An 18612-nucleotide genomic window follows, 5' to 3' on the forward strand; every position below is an offset into this window, starting at 1 on the left:
AATTTTGGCCATTCTAATAGAAGTGAAGGGATATCTCATCGTTGCTTTACAGATCATCTTTTCATATGTTTGTCATCTATATATCTTCTTTGGTAAGGTGTCCATTAAGGTGTTTGGCTCATTTTTTAATTTTTCGTTTTATTGTTGAGTTTTAAGAGTTGTATGTGTATTCTGGGTAACAGTCCTTTATCAGACGTACCTTTTGCAAATATTATCTCCCAGTCTGTCAGTTTTCTTATTCATTTGACAGTGTCTTTTTTAGAACAGGAGTTTTTAATTTTAATGAAGTCCAGCTTATCAATTATTTCTCTCATGGCTTGTGTCCTTGGTGTTGTATCTAAAAAGTCACTGCGAAACATAGTTATTTAGATGTTCTTCTATGTTATCGCTTCTAGGAGTTTTGTAGTTTTACATTGTACATTTAGGCCTGTGATCCATTTTGAGGTTTTTTTGTGAAGGGTATAAGGTCCGTGTCTAGATTCATTTTTTTGCATGTGATGTCCAGTTTGTTCCAGCATCTTTTGTTTAAAAGACTATCTTTGCTCCGCTGTATTGCCTCTTCCCCTTTGTCATAGATTTGTTGACTCTTTCAGGGCTCTGTACTGTTCCACTGATCTACTTGTCTGTTCTTTCACCAATACCACACTGTCTTGAATACTACAGTTTTATAGTAAGTCTTGAAGCTGGGTAGTGTCTGCCTTCCACCTTTGTTCTCCTTCAGTTTTCTGTTGCCGATACTGGGTCATTTGTCTTTCCACACAAACTTTAGAATCAGTTTGTCAATATACGCAAAATAAAGTACTGGTATTTTGATTGGGATTTCCTCAGATCTGTACATCCAGTTGCAAAGTACTGACGTGTTGACAACTGATTGCATCTTCCTCTTTATGAATATGGAATATCTCTCCATTTATGTTGTTTGGCTTGGATTTCTTTCATCAGAGTTTTGTAATTGTCCTCATACAGATCTTGTACATATTTTGTTACACTTATATCTAAGTATTATATTTTGGGGTTGCTAATGAAAATGGTGGTGTTTTTAATTTCACATTTCACTTATTCATTGCTGGTATACAGAAAATGATTGACTTTTGCATATTAGTCTTCTATCCTGCAACCTTGTTATAATTACTTATTAGTTCCAGGGTTTTGTCACTGTTGTTGATTCTTTTGGGTTTTCTATATAAATGATAATGTCATCTGTGAACAAAGACAGTTTTGCTTTTTTATTACCAATCTTTATACTTTTTATTCCTTTTACTTGTCTTATTATATTAGCTAGGGCTTCCAGCATAATGTTCAAAAGAAGTGACGGGGATATCCTTCTCTTGTACCTGATCTGAGTGGTAAAGCTTTGAGTTTCTCACCATTAACTATAATGTTAGCTATACGTTTTTTGTAGTTATCTGTTACCAAGTTCACGATGTTCCCCTCGATTTCTACCTTACTGAGAGGTTCTTTCATTTGTTTAGTTTTGTTAGCATAATGCCTGACGGATTCTGTAAATGCTTTTTCTGCATCTCTTCATATGATCATGTGGTTTTCTTTCTGGTCTGTTGATGTGATGGATTACATTAAGTGATTTTCAAATGTTAAACCCCAGCCTTGCATGCCTGGGATAAATTCTGTTTGGTACATGGTATATAATTCTTTTTGTATATTGTTGGATTCGAGTAGCTAATATTTTGTTGAGGAGTTTTGCATCTATGTTAATGAGAGATATTGGTCTGTAACTTTTTATTTTTTTAATTGTCTTAGCCTGGTTTTGGTATTAGTGTAATGCTGGGCTCACAGAATGAGTTTTGAAGTATTCCGTCTGCTTCTATCCTCTAAAAGAGAATTGGTATAATATCTTACTTAAATATTTAATAGGATTCACCAGTGAATATATCTGGGCCTGGTGCTCTCTGTTGTGGAAGGTTATTAATTATTGATTCAAAGTCTTTAATAGACATAGGCCTATTCAGATTGCCTATTTCATCTTGTACAAAGTTTGGCAGATTATTTTTTCAAGGAACTGGTCCATTTCTGTCAATTTTGTGGCACAGAGTTGTTCATAACATTCCTTTATTATCCATTTATTGTCTTTGGGATCTGTAGTTATGTCTTCTCTTCCATTTCTGTATGAGTAATTTGTGTCCTCTCTCTTTTTTTCATACTTAGCCTGGGTAGAGGCTTATAAATTTTACTGCCCTTTTCAAAGAACAAGGTTTTGCTTTTGTTCACTTTCTCTACGGATTTCCTGGTTTCAATTTTATCCCTCTTTAAATCTTATTTCTTTTCTTCTGCTTATTTTGGATTTAATTTGCTCTTTTCTAGTTTCCAAAGTTGGATACTTTAGGTTATTGATTGTTAGATCTTTTTCTCTAGTAAATATATGCACTTAATGCTACAAATTTCACCTCTAATCACTGCTTTCACATCACTTCCACACATTTCTAAAAATTGTATTTTCATTTAGTTCAAAATATTTTTTACTTTCTCTTGAGACTTTGCTTTTGACCCCCTGTGTTGTGTAAAAAGTGTTGTCATTTAATCTCCACATATTTTGTTATTTTCCAGTTATCTTTGTTACTGATTTCTAGTTTAATTCCATTGTGGTCTCAAAGCAGACATCATACAATTTCTACTATTTTAAATTTGTTAAAATGTTTTGTGGCCCAGAATGTAGTCTATTTTGGTGAATGTTCTATGTGAACCTGAGAAGAGTGTATATTCTGTTGTCAGATGAAGTAGTCTACAGATGTAGATTATATCCAGGTGATTGTTACTGTTGTTGAGTTCAGCTATGTCCATACTGATTTTCTGCCGGCTGTTTCTGTCCATTTCTGATAGAGATGTGTTGAAGCCTCTAACTAGGTAGTGAAAACATCTATTTCTCCTTGCAGCTCTCTCATTTTTTTTTTTCTGTATTTTGTTGTTCTCTTGTTAGGCATATACATGTTGAGGATTATTATGTCTTCTTGGAGAACAGACCCCTTTACCATTATGTGATGCTCCTGTTTATCTGTAATAACTTTCTTTGCTTTCAAGTCTGCCCTGTCTGTAATTAATATAGCTACTCTTGCTTTCTTTTGATAACGTGTCCACATGGTATTTTTTTATCATTTTATTTTTTTCGATTTTAGGTGGCATAGGAGACACAATGGTGAATATGACTGACATAACTATTGTTTTCATGAGGCTAAGGACATAGCAGGAGTGAGCAATGATTTCAGGATTTGTACTGGCTTTTGAAGGAGCCCTGCAGTCAAGATAGCAAAATTTAGAAAAAATTTAGACTGAGAGAGCCCTATGCCCTGTTACATTTTGTGAATGATATACAAAAAACATCAGAGAGGAGATTTGAGACTGTTGTGATATTTTTACTTCCTATGGAAACTGGACTAGACCCCAACGTGAGAACGTAAGGGTTTGTGTAAAGGAAGTTCATACGGATTAGTGAGACTAACAAAACTAAAAGCTATGGAAGACACTATTGCTCAGAGAAAGAATTTTCACATTATATAATTTTTTGCATGTTTTCTATCCAAATATAGAAAAGTGCTTATGCACATTTTTGTGAATTATTTTCTTTTCAACTCATCTGCCTTGTCTCTTAGGTATACGGTCCATTGCATTTTCCAGATGAATGCTGGCAGTGTCTTATGATAGCTAGAATATAGGACAAGAAAGTATTTATAATGTAGTACATTTCAACAGCAGCAAGAACAGCAAATTTTCCTTTCTTTTAAATTTGAAAACTTCAGGTTTTAGTACATTTGTAAATTGTTGGAATCAATAATTTGTTCTGCTTACCTATGTTGATGGGCCAAGGGAGGATTTTCCTCCTATAAGAAGAGAAATATGACTTTGATCATTGTTTATACAGCAGTAGTAAAAGATCATCATGTGATAGAGGGCATACTTTAGTTTTCCCATTTTCTATTTCAATAGCATTCTCAGAATCACTGAAAACATAGTTCTTTAATTTTAGTTTCTCTTTTTTCTTAAATGAGGTATAACTGACAGAAAACATATCTTAGTCTCAGGTGTACAACATAATGATTTGTTTTTTGTTGTTGTTGTTTTGTTTTTTAACATCTTTATTTGAGTATAACTGTTTTACGATAGTGTGTAAGTTTCTCCTTTACAACAAAGTGAATCAGTTATACATATACATATGTTCCCATATCTCTTCCCTCTTGCGTCACCCTCCCTCCCACCCTCCCTATCCCACCCCTCTAGGTGGTCACAAAGCACAGAGGTGAACTCCCTGTGCTATGCTGCAGCTTCCCACTAGCTATCTAATTTACATTTGGTAGTGTGTATACGTCCCTCCCACTCTCTCACATCGTCACCGCTTACCCTTCCCCCTCCCCATATCCTCAAGTCCATGCTCTAGTAGGTCTGTGTTTTATTCCTGTCCTACCACTAATCTCTTCATGACATTTTTTTTTCTTAGATTCCATATATATGTGTTAGCATACGGTACTTGTTTTTCTCCTTCTGACTTACTTCACTCTGTATGACAGACTCCAGGTCTATCCACCTCATTACAAATAACTCAGTTTCATTTCTTTTTATGGCTGAGTAATATTCCATTGTATATATGTGCCACATCTTCTTTATCCATTCAGCTGTTGATGGACACTTAGGTTGCTTCCATATCCTGGCTATCGTAAATAGAGCTGCAATGAACATTTTGGTACATGACTCTTTTTGAATTATGGTTTTCTCAGGGTATATGCCTAGTAGTGGGATTGCAGGGTCATATGGTAGTTCTATTTGTAGTTTTTTAAGGAACCTCCATACTGTTCTCCATAGTGGCTGTATCAATTTACATTCCCACCAGCAGTGCAAGAGTGTTCCCTTTTCTCCACACCCTCTCCAGCATTTACTGTTTCTAGAGTTTTTGAAGATGGCCAATCTGACCGGTGTGAGATGATATCTCATTGCAGTTTTGATTTGCATTTCTCTAATGATTAATGATGTTGAGCATTCTTTCATGTGTTTGTTGGTAATCTGTATATCTTCTTTGGAGAAATGTCTATTTAGTTCTTCTGCCCATTTTTGGATTGGGTTGTTTGTTTTTTGGTTATTGAGCTGCATGAGTTGCTTATAAAGTTTGGATATTAATCCTTTGTCAGTTGTTTCATTTGCAAATATTTTCTCCCATTCTGAGGGTTGTCTTTTGGTCTTGTTTATGGTATCCTTGGCTGTGCAAAAGCTTTTAAGTTTCATTAGGTCCCATTTGTTTATTTTTGTTTTTATTTCCATTTCTCTAGGAGATGGGTCAAAAAGGATCTTGCTGTGATTTATGTCATAGAGTGTTCTGCCTATGTTTTCCTCTAAGAGTGTGATAGTGTCTGGCCTTACATTTAGGTCTTTAACCCATTTTGAGTTTATTTTTGTGTGTGGTGTTAGGGAGTGTTCTAATTTCATACTTTTACAGGTAGCTGTCCAGTTTTCCCAGCACCACTTATTGAAGAGGCTGTCTTTTCTCCACTGTATATTCTTGGCTCCTTTATCAAAGATAAGGTGACCATATGTGTGTGGATTTTTCTCTGGGCTTTGTATCCTGTTCCATTGATCTATATTTCTGTTTTTGTGCCAGTACCATACTGTCTTGATTACTGTAGCTTTGTAGTATAGTCTGAAGTCAGGGAGCCTGATTCCTCCAGCTCCATTTTTCGTTCTCAAGATTGCTTTGGCTATTCGGGGTCTTTTGTGTTTCCATACAAATTGTGCAATTTTTTGTTCTAGTTCTGTAAAAAATGCCAGTGGTAATTTGATAGGGATCGCATTGAATCTGTAGATTGCTTTGGGTAGTAGAGTCATTTTCACAATGTTGCTTCTTCCAATCCAAGAACATGGTATATTTCTCCACCTATTTGTATCATCTTTAATTTCTTTCATCAGTGTCTTATAGTTTTCTGCATACAAGTCTTTTGTCTCCTTAGGTAGGTTTATTCCTAGATATTTTATTCTTTTGGTTGCAATGGTAAATGGGAGTGTTTTCTTAATTTCCCTCTCCGATTTTTCATCATTAGTGTATAAGAATGCCAGAGATTTCTGTGCATTAATTTTGTATCCTGCTACTTTACCAAATTCATTGATTAGTTCTAGTAGTTTTCTGGTAGCATCCTTAGTATTCTCTATGTATAGTATCATGTCATCTGCAAACAGTGCCAGCTTTACTTCTTTTCCTATTTGGATTCCTTTTATTTCTTTTTTTTTTCTCTGATTGCTGTGGCTAGAACTTCCAAAACTAGGTTGAATAAGAGTGGTGAGAGTGGGCAACCTTGTCTTGTTCCTGATCTTAGTGGAAATGGTTTCAGTTTTTCACCATTGAGAACAATGCTGGCTGTGGGTTTCTCATATATGGCCTTTATTATGTTGAGGAAAGTTCCCTCTATGCCTACTTTCTGCAGGGTTTTTATCATAAATGGGTGTTGAATTTTGTCAAAAGCTTTCTCTGCATCTATTGAGATGATCATATGGTTTTTCTCCTTCAGTTTGTTGATATAGTGTATCACGTTGATAGGTTTGTGTATATTGAAGAATCCTTGCATTCCTGGAATAAACCCCACTTGATCATGGTGTATGATCCTTTTAATGTGCTGTTGGATTCTGTTTGCTAGTATTTTGTTGAGGATTTTTGCATCTATGTTCATCAGTGATATTGGCCTGTAGTTTTCTTTCTTTGTGACATCTTTGTCTGGTTTGGGTATCAGGGTGATGGTGGCCTCATAGAATGAGTTTGGGAGTGTTCCTCCCTCTGCTATCTTTTGCAAGAGTTTGAGAAGGATAAGTGTTAGCTCTTCTCTAACTGTTTGATAGAATTGGCCTTTGAAGCCATCTGGTCCTGGGCTTTTGTTTGTTGGAACATTTTGAATCACAGTTTCAATTTCAGTGCTTGTGATTGGTCTGTTCATATTTTCTATTTCTTCCTGGTTCAGTCTTGGTAGGCTATACCTTTCTAAGAATTTGTCCATTTCTTCCAGGTTGTCCATTTTATTGGCATAGAGTTGCTTGTAGTAATCTCTAATAATCTTTTGTATTTCTGCAGTGTCAGTTGTTACATCTCCTTTTTCATTTCTAATTCTATTGATTTGAGTCTTCTCCCTCTTTTTCTTGATGAGTCTGGCTAATCGTTTATCAATTTTATTTATCTCCTCAAAGAACCAGCTTTTACTTTTATTGATCTTTGCTATTGTTTCCTTCACTTCTTTTTCATTTATTTCTGATCTGATCTTTATGATTTCTTTCCTTCTGCTAAATTTGGGGTTTTTTTGTTCTTCCTTCTCTAATTGCTTTAGGTGCAAAGTTAAGTTGTTTATTCGAGATGCTTCCTGTTTCTTAAGGTATGATTGTATTGCTATAAACTTCCCTCTTAGAACTGCTTTTGCTGTATCCCATAGCTTTTGGGTCGTCGTGTCTCCATTGTCATTTGTTTCTAAGTACTTTTGATTTCCTCTTTGATTTCTTCAGTGATCACTTCGTTATTAAGTAGTGTATTGTTTAGCCTCCATGTGTTTGTATTTTTTACAGATCTTTTCCTGTAATTGATATCTAGTCTCATAGCGTTGTGGTCAGAAAAGATACGATTTCAATTTTCTTAAATTTGCCAAGGCTAGATTTGTGACACAAGATATGATCTATCCTGGAGAATGTTCCATGGGCACTTGAGAAAAATGTGTATTCTGTTGTTTTTGGATGGAATGTCCTATAAATATCAAGTAAATCCATCTTGTATAATGTATCATTTAAAGCTTGTGTTTCCTTATTTATTTTCATTTTGGATGATCTGTCCATTGGTGACAGTGGGGTGTTAAAGTCCCCTACTATGATTGTGTTACTGTCGATTTCCCCTTTTATGGCTGTTAGTATTTGCCTTATGTATTGAGGTGAGCCTATGTTGGGTGCATAACTATTTACAATTGTTATATCTTCTTCATGGATCAATCCCTTGATCATTATGTAGTGTCCTTCTTTGTCTCTTGTAATAGTTTTTATTTTAAAGTCTATTTTGTCTGATATGAGAATTGCTACTCCAGCTTTCTTCTGATTTCCATTTGCATGGAATATCTTTTTCCAACCCCTCACTTTCAGTCTGTAAGTGTCCCTAGGTCTGAAGTGAACATAATGATTTGATGTTTGTATATATTGCAAAATGATCACCACAATAAGTCCAGTTAATATCCATCACCATGCAGAGTTACACTTAGGATGAGAACTTTCGAAATTGACTCTCTTAGGTACTTTCAATTATGCAATACAGTATTATTAATTGTAGTCACCATGCTGTACATTAAACCCCTATAACTTACTTTATAATTAGAAATTTGTACCTTTTGACCTTCTTCCCCCATTTCTCCCATCTACCACTTCTGTTCTCTAAATCTGTGAGCTCTAAGTTTAGGGTTTTGTTTGTTTCTTTGTTATGTTTCACATATAAGTGAGATCACAGGGTATGTCTTTTTCCTGTCTGACTGACTTCACTTAGCTTAATGCCCTCAAGGTCCATCTTTGTTTTTGCAAATGGCAAGATTCCATTCTCTTTTTATGGCTGAATAATACTGTGCCGGATATATACCACAGCTTTTTAACCCATTTATCTATCAGTGGACGTTCAGGTTGTTTCCATGTCTTGACTGACTATTGTAAGTAACACGCTAATGAATATGGGATGTATATATCTTTTCAGATTAGTGTTTTTGTTTTCTTGGGCTAAAGACCCAGAAGTGGAATTGCTGGATTATATGGTAATTCTGTGGTTAATTTTTTGAGAAACCTCCAAGCTGTTTTCCATAAGGGCTGTAACAGTTCCTTTTTTGGTAATAACATCCCTTCCAGAAGGTATGAGGGGATATCTCATTGTGCTTTGATTTGCACATTATGTACTGGGTTAATGGAACTGCTATACATTTAGTAATGTAATTGTAAGGTGTGAGGGGAGGGAAATCATTCCGCTGTGATTTGTGAGAAGTCTTGGATTGTGAACTTCACAAGAATTTCTCAGTTTTTCTCCTCCCCATCTCAATGGGATAGGATAGCTAGAGTAGGCTGGAGTTGGCTACCTCCCTTCTCTCAGGTGGAAGGCTAGAGCTGACTCGAGTTGGGTATTCCATTTCTGCCAGGTCCATTAGAGTCTGAAAATACCCAAGAAAGACAAGCTCTGGTTAGCTAGTTTCTCTGGAGGGCAGGCCTTGTTAAGAACAGAGTGCTGTGGCGTATTCCAAATGGTTCTTTTTTCCGTCCACCTGCTGGAAGCACGCAGGTTTTATCTCCGATGTTTATCATGAGGAGCCTTCTATGGCTGGGTCCCCCTGGAGTTTTTAACTCTTGTACTTGTCTACGCCGAGCCTCAAGCAATTTGTCACAGTTCAGGTTTTCCTACACTTGCACTGGTTCCCAGGGAGGTTTCCACTTGTTACTATCTGTTCTGTAAGCCTCAACTGCAGTATTACCTGAGTGTTCCATCTTGGGGGCAGCAGTTTGCCCTGTGTCCTCCCCTCTCTTGTGGATGCAAAAAGAGTTGATTTTTTTCAGTCTGTTTACCTTTTTCTTTACTGTTAGGATGAAGTGTAGACTTCCAAGCTCCTTACATGTGGAACTAGAAACTGCAAGTCGTAATGCTTGTTTAGCAATTTACAATGTCCAAAGCTCCAATGCAGTGAACTTCATGTTGGTTTGCCGGCCCACCTCCACAGTCTATCAATCACTTCCTACTTAAAAAAAATCACTGCCCTCAAGGTAAAGTCCACTCCCTTTCAGATGCTTTTTTATGCCATCATAAACTTATCACAAATGACCTTACAGCTTTATCTCCTACCATAGCCTCCCTTCTATATACATTATAATCCAAGTACTGTGAAGGAACTCTGCATTTTAATGCCTCTGGTTTTCTCATTGGCTGCTTTGTATGCCTAGAATTCTCTTTCCATTCCTCATTGTTAGTATCTTCCCATCTTTAAAGACCCAGTTTGAATATTTTCTCTTCAGAGCACTTTTCCCGTAGCCCTCTGTGAATGTCTGCACCAAGAGAGATTTTGAAATGCATTATCATCTTTTATGCGTCTATCTGTTCCACTAGGCTATGATCATCTTATGGTGAGTCACTGTGTTTTCTCATCTTTTGGATCACCATTCTGACATGCTTAATGAATACCTGAGTAGAAGATGCTTACTCTTATGATCTGGATTTTGAAGTGTAAGAAGGAAGTGTGATTTGGCTTCTCAAGCCAGTACCACACTGTGAAGTCAAAGAACAGAGGCTACCTGAGTGTGTGCCCATTACCTGCCTAGGAGAAGCCTTCTATAGCACTGATAACTTGGATGACGGAAGAATAATGACTGATTGGCATCAGATATGACTTCCTAAATGGTTCAGGCATCCTTTGGTCGGGAGGGAAGCAAATGTTCTGTATTTTATTTTTGGCTGCGTTGGGTCTGCGTTGCTGGGCGCGGGCTTTCTCTAGTTGCGGTGGGCAGGCTTCTCCTTACAGTGACTTCTCTTGTTGCGGAGCACAGGCTTCAGTAGTTGGGGCACACAGGCTTAGATGCACCGTGGCAGGTGGGATCTTCTCCGACCAGGGCTTGAACCGTGTCCCCTGCACTGGAGGGCAGATTCTTAACCACTGTGCCACCAGGGAAGGCCACAAATATTCTTTAGAAACAGAAGCTCCTAGTGAATTATTGGAGCTAGCCACGATTACCAATATTAGAACAATTATTCTTACAATCCCCTTATTCTTGGAGAAGGAGAGAGTATAGCAGGCCATTTGCTTTTACTCATTTGCCTTCCAAATTGTGACTGACCGAACTCCAATGGAAAGCTTTCTCTGCCTACCCTCGGCTGAGTTAAGTGACCTCACGTCAGTATGGAATCATGGTTATCCATTCACATTGCTGTAACTGTAATTACTACTTTGTATTTTGCCTATTGTTCACACATTGTGGATTTCTCAAAAGAGGTTGCGTTTCAGTCATCATTTATTCCTACTTCCTAACAGTTCCAGGCAAATTATCAGCATTCATTAATAATACGTGTTAGATGAAAGCATCAACCAATATTATAAAATTTAAGATCACAGACCAAGGATTATGGTGCTTAAACAGTCATGAAAAATTGGCTGTATTCCTTATGTCTAGGATAAAATACAAACATTAAAAAATTAGAATCCTCAATGTGAAAGTTACATTTTCTACCCTTAGCCGTACACAAGCCTATTGTTTATCATTGGCTAGAGTGCTTAAACAGGGTTAAGATATTCTGCTGTTGGGAAACTAAATATTAAAAAAAACAACGTACAGAGAGAATACATGGAGGAAAACAACAAATACTGTATAAGCCACCAAGTCACCAACTCGGAAATATTTTTTACAGCTTGCTACATCTTTGAATATTTGGTGCACCGTTCAGTTTTTATTTCTCAGTTTTTGTTTGTTGTTTATACTGTGGCCAGGTTGCCGAGCTCTGAGGAAACTTGGATGCAACCCAGTCGTTGTGTGAAGAAGCCTTATCCATCAATCAGCCCCACCAACGTGAAGAACACAGCAGCAACGGGTGAGTCTGAGGCCTGTCGGAGCCTCCACTCCCAGACTGGGGCTCCTCTTGGGAGCAGCAGCTAGCTCATGACCCTCAGATCTTGTTCTGGTTCCAAAGGCCTGAGGCAGTTGGCCTGTCACAGTGCACAAGGCCAGCGGGTGCTGGTCCAGTTGTAGTTTATGTGAACTGAGGCCGTGAGCAGCCTCAGTGGCCCTACCTGGTGGTCCTGATCCGCATGAGGGGAGAATCTGAGTCAGTGGTCTCCAGGCCAGCCGTCCAAGCCACCCTGTGGCTCTGGGTTTATTTAATAAAGACATTCTTGTGGCCCTGAGGTAAGAAACAGAGTCTAAAATTATTGGGGGAGAACAAGTATCCTAGAACAGATATGCAGTTTCTAAGATGGTCTGTTTTATAAAAGAAGTGTGTTCCTGTATGATCCTATTGAAAGATATTTCAGAAGTAAGGATCTAGAATCCAAAGATGTGAGTGAAATACAATACCATGGAAATATTGTGAGGGCTATGAAAACAAGATGCATCACTCTAAATTTCTTGGTAGCTATGACTGGAATATACAGAGTAAGGAACTACTGTCTATCTATCTTTCAAACTTTCAAAGCTAAGAGGAACAAAAATCTCTTCCAGGACATTTTGGAGCTAGCTGATGAGTTTGGCAGTACACTTAGGTACCCCTGTTCTCTGTAGTTCTTTTCCCCTCGGGCTCTTACCTAGCAAAAAAATAAAATTTCCCCTTTACGGGTTAGTGCACTGTGATATATTTTGTCATCCTCTCTCCAGACCTAGTTAAATGTCATGCTTTGCGTACAGGGAATGCACAACTTTGCTACCTTTATAAAGAAAAGGGTATAAAAGGTTCAGGTTTAAAAGGATTTGAACTGGATGGACTGAAGCACCAGATCTAAAACTACTGAGGACTTACTTTCAAGTGGTCGGAATAAAAGCACATATATTGTTAGCAAGGTTAAAATGATCTGCATGTTTGTTTTTAGTTTGTTTTTATAGACATAACTTACAAAGGACGGTTAAATGGATTAATATATGTAAAAAGTCATGCACCTAATTACCAAAGGTAGATTGTTGTTATTGTGGACGTTCTAGAGAAAGCCTCTGCTAGTCACTTGGAACTTAGAGCAGAAATACAATTCCCGCAGGAGAGTTCTCTAGAAATGGAGATGAGAAGGACGAGGCCAAGTTCTTTCCTTGCATACCTGAGAGGTACTTGGCTCGCATTTCTGTAGGGCCCGGTAGTAGTCACTTGTGACTCTGATTTACTCTGACATCAATTTGGAAGCTACCACTGTCAGCTTTCAAGTGGATGTGAAGTAGAGAGATGACTGGTTCTTTTAGTCGTGAACAACTTTAAAGATACCTTTACACAGGATAAACTTATCAGGAGTAGCAAGCGATAAATGAGGGTTATAAAAATTTAAGAATCTTTTACTTACCCTAATTGATGGCTCTCACGAGAGGACTCGTAACTTCTTTCTTAGTTGCCTCTTTACTTTCTTCAGTGCCTAAAGTCTTAAAATGGCAGAGAGTTTGGAGGGGGTTTTTGTAAAGTTAATTAATTGTGCCGTGAATTACTTTACGGGGTCTGCTGAGTGATGGACCCAGTGAAGGGGATCGATACCATTTAAATGTTCACCAAGGGATAACGATCATAAAATGGTGCCCAAAGACCAGCATTAAGGCCGTGCAAGAGCTTGTCAGGAACAACTCTAAAGATCAGTTGCTCGTGGCAATTAAAACAATTGAAAATGACCTGGTATTACATTATACATGCTGCAAACACTGCTCCCAGTATGAGCAAACTTTCTTTCCATTAGCGATTTTCATTATCATTCCAAGCACTGCCATTTATTTTTCTTAGTTGCCTTACTATGGCTGTCTGTGTACTTCTAACAGGGTATTATTAATATTTATCCTATTATTATCTCATGCAACATTTCATGCTTAAAGCGCTTTGCAATCTTATGTTCTGCCTAAAAGGAGAGTAAAAGGTTTCCCTTTTAGAGTTAGGCAAACTGAGTTGGGAGTGATTAAGAATTGGCCATCAGGAAAACGATCTGATAAATTCCAGTCTGGGTTTAGGGCTGTTTTCACCTAGGAAGTAAAAGTAATGGAACTTCGAAATCTAGATGACCCTCCCTCCACCCCTATAAAAAAGGTAACTGGAATGATTTTTTAATGGAATTTAATTTACTCTGTAGATTAGGCCCCAAGAAGGACTTTTTAAAAATATATTATAAAATTTGCACATGATTACCTGCTAGATACTAGACAAATGTCAGGTACTTTACAAACATGATCAATCTACAGCAATAGTGTGGCAAATGTGGTATTTACCCACATTTACTGATAAAGCAACTGAAACTTAGTTTAAGTGACTTGCTAATGACCAGAAAGTAAGTAAAAGACAATTCTACAATTCAAACCCAAATCTGTCTGTCCCCAGAGTCCTTAGTTTGTACACTACAAAAATACTAGTTCTCAAGTATCACAGAAAATCTCCAGTTAACAAAATCTGTACTTGACTCAACAATGATCTGCTCTTTCTAATCCGCTGGAACTGGAGACAGTCCTGAAGGCCACACTACACACTTTAAATGTGCCTTCTTTAGATTCACCATTTCTACCCTGTAACAGAGATCCTACCCCCACCCCCGCCCCGACCCAGTCAGAAAGCACAACCTCCCACCCCTAGAATCCTGAACTCATTTCGGAACCCTTGCTCCTGCAAATCTGATTTCATCACTGCCAAGGGAGGCCCACCCTAACCTGAATAGCTTTGTTACCTTCTGTCCCATACTCTTACCATTACTTTCATGAGTAAAGCTGTCCAAATTTTAAACAGTGGACTTAAAATAAAAATTTTAAACTAACCTTATAATCAACTGAAGATGATATAGAGATCCAATTATGATGTCACTGCCCTCCTTCCCCAACTCATTCTCCATCTCTTCTTCATCTCATCATTCCAAGCTTTTAATGCATAACACAATAATAGGAAATGTTATTTTATATATTCAGAGGGATTCGATTAATTCAGTTTTGTCTGGGTGACTGGTATTTATTCTAAACTGATTACTCTTTGTATCCCCATTGCAAGTTTTAAATAATGCCAGGCACGCTGGGGGAAGGCCCTGCTGCTAGTATAAGGATTTGTCATGGGCAGACCATGTGTTGACAACACATATGCTTTACAGGATAGACAGCTGACGCAGGTGAAAGTGGAGAACAAAATCCATGGTTAAGCTTACTGGTAAATGTCATGCTTGTCTTAATCAGCTCGGGCTGCCCTAACAAAATGCCATATACAGAAAGTAGATGGTTCTCACAGTTCTGGATGCCGAGAAGTCCAAGATCATGGTGCTGGCCAATACTGTTCCCAGATGAGGTCCGTTTTCCTGGCTTGCAGGCAGCCATCTTCTCACTGTGTCCTCACAGGGTGGAAAGAGAGAGGAATCAAGTTTTCTTATGTCTCTTCGAATAGGGCACTGATCCCATCATAGCACACTAGCCCCACCCTCGTGACCTCCTCTAAACCTAATTACCTACGAAAGGCCCAGTAGGGGAGGAAAATATTTTTCCCTGCATCCTTCTGAGTTCTTAGCTGAGGCCCTTGTAAGAAAAGCCAGATTAACAAGAGAAAAACATGTAAGAAAAGCCAGATTAACAAGAGAAAAACAGAAGTTTATTAACATGGGAGATAAATGAATTACTCCCCAAGGTGGCCTAGAATTCAGAATTAAATATCATCAATAATAGGGAAAGGGGAGGGAGGATGTAGCCCTCTCAGGGGAGTGTAGTGTAAATGGTTTCTAGGAAAGATGAATAGGCCCTTGTAAGAATGCATGGGAGGTGTGATAGTTTGTGTGTGGTGTCAACACTCAGCCTTCCCCAGTTGATGGCCAGGGAGGGGATTGATGACAACAATTTCATTCCTTTTGGAAGATCTGTCTGTAGGCAGATTAGGGGAGTTTAGAAAAAGCCTCTCCTTGCATTTGCTGTTCTTCCAGGGCCTACAGCTGGAAATAATCAATATGCCAAAGTTGCATATATTTGGGGGTATCATGTTCTGCTGCCCTGGAGCCCCATCTCTAAATATCATCACATCGGGGGCTAGAGCTCCAAAACATGACTTGTCGAAGGACACAAACATTTAGTCTATAATAATTCTTACTGTCTACTTGAGACAATAAACACCGCATTGAAACCTGAAACTACAAACAGTGATTCTAGTAATTAAGAGCCCCCAAGTGACAGCTGAAGTCAGGAACTACTGCAGAAATCCTGAAGAGCAACGTACTGTCGATCCTCATGACACTTACACGTTTTTTACACTCTTAAGGCGAATTCAAGAAAAATGAAAAGATTTAAATACATGTTTTAGTTCGGGGTCCTCGGGGTAGTGATCCAAATTTTTGAGTCACAGCTTATATACTTTCTGTGGGAAAATACATGTACATTCTCATATCTGTGCTCATGTTAAGAAAAATAATGAGTCTGATGTGAATGGCCGATATGCAACTATGTTTCGGATTTGGGTTTGCTCTTCTCACCTTCTAGGCTGCGGTAACAGGTAAGTGCCACAGCATTCTAAAAGCTATGATAAATACCCCAGAGTTTTACACAGGTGAGTCCTGAAAAATATCAGGGCACTACTACTGGAGTATTAGAGTAACCATGTCAAAATGATTTCTCCTACTTTATGGATATCTACTAAGAGGTGATTTTGAAGAGAGTGCTCAAAACCATTTTTGATCTAGTTCATGTTTTAGACAGTAGTAAATGATGTATATGTAGAAATGCATGGCATAAAACACCTATTATTGAACCTAACATACTACATTATACCTGATATTAGTGAGGATGGGAGTTGGACATTGCTTACCTGGAACACTGTCAACTGTGATGAGAAGAAAAGTACATGTGCCATTGTTATCATCTATCAAAGTCATGGTTTGGGCCTTGTGACACCATCAAAAATCATGCCAGCTGAAGAAAAAGAAGATAAGTCCCAAGAAATTTACTTATTTTTTTCCCCAGATCTTCCAGCTTAGGTGTTACAGCAAATTATTCCCATATATTTCCTATCAACATTCCTTCATTCAAATTTCTTTTGTAATTCGTATTAAGCTACTAGCGTCTATAGATAGGTTTATATTGGATTTCCTACAATCTACTAAAATAGTAGTTTTCTACTATTAGATATGTTATTAGATATGTTGCTTATTCTAAAGTGCTGCTTGCTTGGAGAGAGAACCAAGTAACTTTTAAAATTTTATCATAGAATGACCTGTAAGTTACAGAGAACAAACTAGTAGAACTCATCTTCTGAGTGAATTTGGAGCTGGATATTTGTTCCTTCAGCAATACCGAGTAATGCACAGACAGCTCTGTATTAGATTATTTGTCAACGTTATTTTATGAAGAAATTTAATAAAGTTTACTACTCTGCAATCCACTGAGCACTTCCTAACTTAATTGTCATATTCTGCATTTCCTGAGATTTACAATTAAAATTGTGACGAGCCAGACATACAAACTACCCCTTGTGTGACAGGACAGGTTATTTGTATTTTACCAAAATTATATGAGATATTCATTTTATAAAAGTTCTATTAAAAATGGATTTACCCATCTATAAGTACCCACACGTGATATGTTTGAAGTCTGAATCGTTTTTCAGCCCAATTTTCTCTTAATGCCCACCACCACACAAAAGATAGTTCAATTTACTATTTATGCTCATGCCAGATCCAGTTAATAAAAAATAATGGCTCTGACATTTTATATTTTCCAAGGATGATCAAATAAGAAATGGTCTCCAGACCAGAATCAACATTTATTTTGATTAAGAAATGTTTAGTCTTCCTTACATTGTCACTACTCACCAATATTACTTCCTAAATTTCTAAAACTACATCAGGCAATGTCTTAACTTATAATATTTTATGCCTCTGTTTTTTTAAACCTAATTTTAATTGCTAGAAAGACCAATAATAATATCGAGAGACCACAGTTCCAGTATTATCGCTATTTTGTGTGCTAAGTATGTGGTTTGTAAACAGAAATAGTGTATAACTAAAAAATCAAAGATTTATTTTTACTACATAACTTTGAAGATACATTTATCTTTCAATACTCATGATAATTTCACACCGGCTTTAAGAAAAATAAATTCCTTACTGAATATGGATCCAAAAGTCCGTGTTTCTTTGTGCTCATCCTCTTGTTTGTTCTTCCTTTCCAACATCCCGAATGACTGCAGTAGGAATGAAGAATGTGGAATGATTAATGACTTTGTAAATGATTTCACGAGGCATTAAATTGAAAATCGACTTTAAGAACCATTTGTTTAGTCATTTCACTATACTTTCAACAAACACTTATTGAGTTTCAGGTATTGGGCTTGATGACAGGCTGATGAAGAAAATGATAGCGCTGATAACAACTTAGAAATTTGAGAAGGGGAGACCATTTGCAACTAATGTTGGTAACGTGAAGCTTTGTTTAAGTCTTTTTGACCAGTTTTCGACCTGTCTAAATATCTCTAGGCTTGACATCTGAATGATTTTTGCTTATCTGACTTATTTTATGACTTGTAAAATTCACCACTTTGAGAGTAAGCATCCTGAACATAAAACAGAATTAATACCACATGCCTTATAGAGTACTGATATGGGGGAAAACAAGTATATACGTATATATATGAAGGTGCTTTGTCAACTACTGAGTTACACAAATGAAATACATTGCTATTAAGACACTTAACTGGAAGTATCCAGAGGCCACTCATGGACATGAAACTTGAAGATATGGCACTGTACATTTATAAATTTCACTTGTAAAACAGAAGTATTTTACAAGAAATCTTAGGCGCAATTGACCTCCCCTAGCTAAAAAGTGGGGAAAAGGGGCAGAAGCCAAAGACAGAATCTTAAAAGATATGAACACCACTTACTTACAAGGTAGTAGAAAGACAAAGCAAATGACAAGTGAGGAGCATCCAAGATATAAAAGAAAACTAGGACAGTGCGGTTGTAGAAGCCAGAG

The 18612-nt window shown here is 37.4% G+C and overlaps 3 long non-coding RNA genes across 3 annotated transcripts in view; 1 reads left to right on the forward strand and 2 right to left on the reverse strand.

The window, feature by feature from the left end:
• LOC136794789 (uncharacterized) overlaps positions 1-18612 on the forward strand; it is a 50924-nt gene that overhangs the window by 8632 nt on the left and 23680 nt on the right. The window contains exon 2 of the long non-coding RNA XR_010841997.1: positions 11451-11551. This is a non-coding gene — a long non-coding RNA (uncharacterized lncRNA). The remainder of the gene's footprint in view (positions 1-11450; positions 11552-18612) is intronic.
• Positions 10962-14535, reverse strand: LOC136794791 (uncharacterized). The gene is made up of 3 exons (XR_010841999.1): positions 14437-14535; positions 12999-13074; positions 10962-11860 (listed from the first exon to the last, which is right to left on the reverse strand). It is a non-coding gene; the product is annotated as an uncharacterized lncRNA (long non-coding RNA).
• On the reverse strand, positions 14892-17857 carry LOC136794790 (uncharacterized). Its single transcript, XR_010841998.1, has 3 exons — positions 17746-17857; positions 16448-16551; positions 14892-14986 (listed from the first exon to the last, which is right to left on the reverse strand). It is a non-coding gene; the product is annotated as an uncharacterized lncRNA (long non-coding RNA).

This window comes from Kogia breviceps, chromosome 9 (genome assembly GCF_026419965.1).
Source record: "Kogia breviceps isolate mKogBre1 chromosome 9, mKogBre1 haplotype 1, whole genome shotgun sequence".
In the NCBI taxonomy this organism is placed as follows: Eukaryota; Metazoa; Chordata; class Mammalia; order Artiodactyla; family Physeteridae; genus Kogia; species Kogia breviceps.